General features: G+C 56.8%; 1 pseudogene; it reads left to right on the forward strand.

Annotated features, from left to right (window-relative positions):
- Positions 1 to 46: 46 nt before the first annotated feature.
- Positions 47 to 1,993, forward strand: LOC124232464 (tubulin alpha-3 chain-like; annotated as a pseudogene).
- Positions 1,994 to 2,874: the final 881 nt, after the last annotated feature.

The raw sequence follows: 2,874 nt of genomic DNA on the forward strand, positions 1-2,874 counted from the left end.
GATGATTGCCTTGAAGATGAGGGTCTCATGTTTATGTTCTGGTTCGATGTGTGAGTGCATCTCTATCCACGTGGGGCAGGTGGGGGTCCAGATGGGCGATGCCTGCTGGGAATGGTGCTGCCCTGATCATGGAATTCACCCAAAGGTCAGATGCCAAGTGACAAAACCATCGGTGGTGGGGATGACTCATTCAACACATTCTTCAGCGAGACTGGGGCTGGCAAGCGTGTGCCCAGAACAGTGTTTGTGGACCTAGAGCCCACCGTGTCAGTGGGTACACAGACACTCAGGGCGGCTGTCATGGCAGTGTGGGAGAGCCTTGCTAAAGCCCCCCATGGGCTCCTTTGCATCCCCCTGAAGAAAGGACAGATGTACAAGTGTATGCCCGTGGCTACCTTAGGTGACAAACTAGAAGGTTATTGCCTGAAATGTCCGTGGGACTCAGGCTCCTAATTGAGAAAAACCTGCTGTGAGGTTGACCGGCAGTGAGATGCACTGGGGGTGGAGTCACTCATGGCCTCCTCGGCCCAGTCAGGTGGTTGTGTAGACCCTGTCTACAGGGTACCTGGGCACTGGTCTCTCCTTAGTGCTGTGCACTCCCTCAGGCTGGGGCACGAGTCGTGACCTGCATCTCAGACATAGAAAGCTCAGTACAGAACATTCGTTGGGTTCCTCCAGATTAGAAGTCTGAGGCAGTTTCCAAGGAGAGCTGCAAAGAGAGCACCTTTTGGCAGCCACCAGGGGATGACAAAATGTCACCCTGAAGCCTGTGAGACCCAGGCCACATAGGATGCCCTGATGGGACTGCCCAGCAACAGTCATGCTGGGGACTGTCTAGCATGTAAGGGAGTTTTAAATTACACCCTTGGCTGTGGCTACAGGGATAGAAGAAACACACACGTGTAGAGTTGCCTGTGTGCGGATGTGAGAGCTCTCCTCCCTTCTTGGGGACCCGGTCACACTGCCATTTGTCCCGCAAGTTGACTCCTCTCTCCTAGAGCAATCGGGTGCAGTTGTGGTCTGTGTATTACACAGAGGCATTTCCTGTGAGACACCGATGCTGCTGACCTACAAGGAACAGCATGTGCTTGGTAGAAGGGGATGGTCTCGATCTGTCCACCCTGGTGAGTTAACAACAGGCCTTAAAGACTCGTGGCCTCTGTGTCCTCTTTGTAGATGAAGTGCATGGGGACCCACAGGCAGCCCTTCTACTTGGAGCAGCTGATCACCAGGAAGGAAGACGCAGCCAATAAGTACGCCAGAGGCCATTGCCCCATCGGCAAGGAGATCGTCGACCTGGTCCTGGACCAGATGCTCAAACTGGTTAGGAGAGTGCTGAGAAGGCTTCCTGTGGACACTGTCCTGGACAGGATGGTAGGCCTTGGAATGTGACCCGGAAGACATTGTGGCAAACCGAGGCCTTAATCACGAGTCCACAGTCTTACCCTCCAGGGTGGCTGCGGTGCATCCATACGTGTTTACCGTCTGTCTGCTTTGCCTCTAAGTGCCATGCATGTTCACTGTGGAGGGTGTGAACCGTGTGATCTTGCAGAGGAGGAGAAGTGACCGGGGCTGGTTGGAGGTTGTGCTGTGCCTTCTGCCTGCGTGGGCTCCATTCTCTGCTTTCTCTCAGGCGGATCTGTGAGCGGGGCTACAGGGCTTCCTCATCTTCCACAGCTCCGGGGGCGGCCCCGGCTCTGGGTTTGCATCTCTGCTCACGGAGCGCCTCTCTGTGGACTATGGCAAGAGGTCCAAGCTCGAACTTGCCATTTACCCAGCCCCCCACGTTTCCACAGCCGTGGTGTAGCCCTCCAACTGCATCCTGACCACGCACACGATCCTGGAACATGCTGACTGTGCCTTCATGGTGGACAAGGAAACCATCTATGACATACGTCAGCGCAACCTGGATATCGAGCTGCCCGCATGCACCAACCTCAGTCATCTCATCGGGCAGATTGTGTCCTCCATCACGGCCTCCCTCCAACTGTAATGAAGAAAGCCCAGCATTTATTGAGCACTGACAGTGTGCAGCATGTTCTGGATGCTGGAGACACAGCAGCCAACAGAGACGCTGTCCCTCATGGTGGAGCCCAGGAGAAGGTGGTCAGAGGCCTGAGCTAACATGAGAGCTGGTGTAGACAGGACTGTGCGCTGATGGAATTAACAGCCACGTTGAGGTGCGGGATCTGGTAACGGGCCCCATGCTAGATGGGCTGATATAGGAAGCCTCTGTGAGGAGGTGATGCTCTACTGTCCTTTTAACAAGATCCCTGTGGCTGCTGTGAGGACAGTAGTCAGCCAGAGGATCAGTGGGCAAGGGAGGCTGTGGCCTGCAGTGGTGGGCATGTGAGGGAGCGGATGGTCAGGAGGTGGAAGCCTCAGGCCTTAGTGCTGAGACCTAGGGAGGGCCGGGTTTGGGGGGGAGGCCACCCATTGGTTCGAGACAGGTCAAGTTTAGGGCGCAGTGGGGACATGACCATCTCAGGCAAGCCCTCCCTGGTCCCCGCAGCCTGGCCTTCCTGGGTCCTTGTCCTCGTGGCTCTGGTCCCACCTGCAGAAGGGCTGCCCCAGGCTCTCTCTGTCTCTGGGATGTGCTGTGTGCTGGGCACAGGCAGGCCTTGGACCTGGACTCTGGGGCTGGCTCTGCCACTTAAGGGCTGGCAGTGAACCTGGCCACTCCCCGACCCCTCCTCCTGGGCCTCAGTGTCCCTGTCTGTGGAATGGGTGGCTGGAAGTGTCCACCTGTAGGGTCTCCTCCAGCTCGAAGGCTGCACTCTGTTCTGTGGGGATGTCAGAGCTTCGGGGTAGGGGCCCCTTCCTGTGACCTGCGTGGCTGGCCCCCCTCCAAGGCCAGTCTCTGCTGTGAGTGAG

The sequence above is a fragment of the Equus quagga genome, unplaced genomic scaffold, assembly GCF_021613505.1.
Source record: "Equus quagga isolate Etosha38 unplaced genomic scaffold, UCLA_HA_Equagga_1.0 HiC_scaffold_637_RagTag, whole genome shotgun sequence".
NCBI lineage: Eukaryota > Metazoa > Chordata > Mammalia > Perissodactyla > Equidae > Equus > Equus quagga.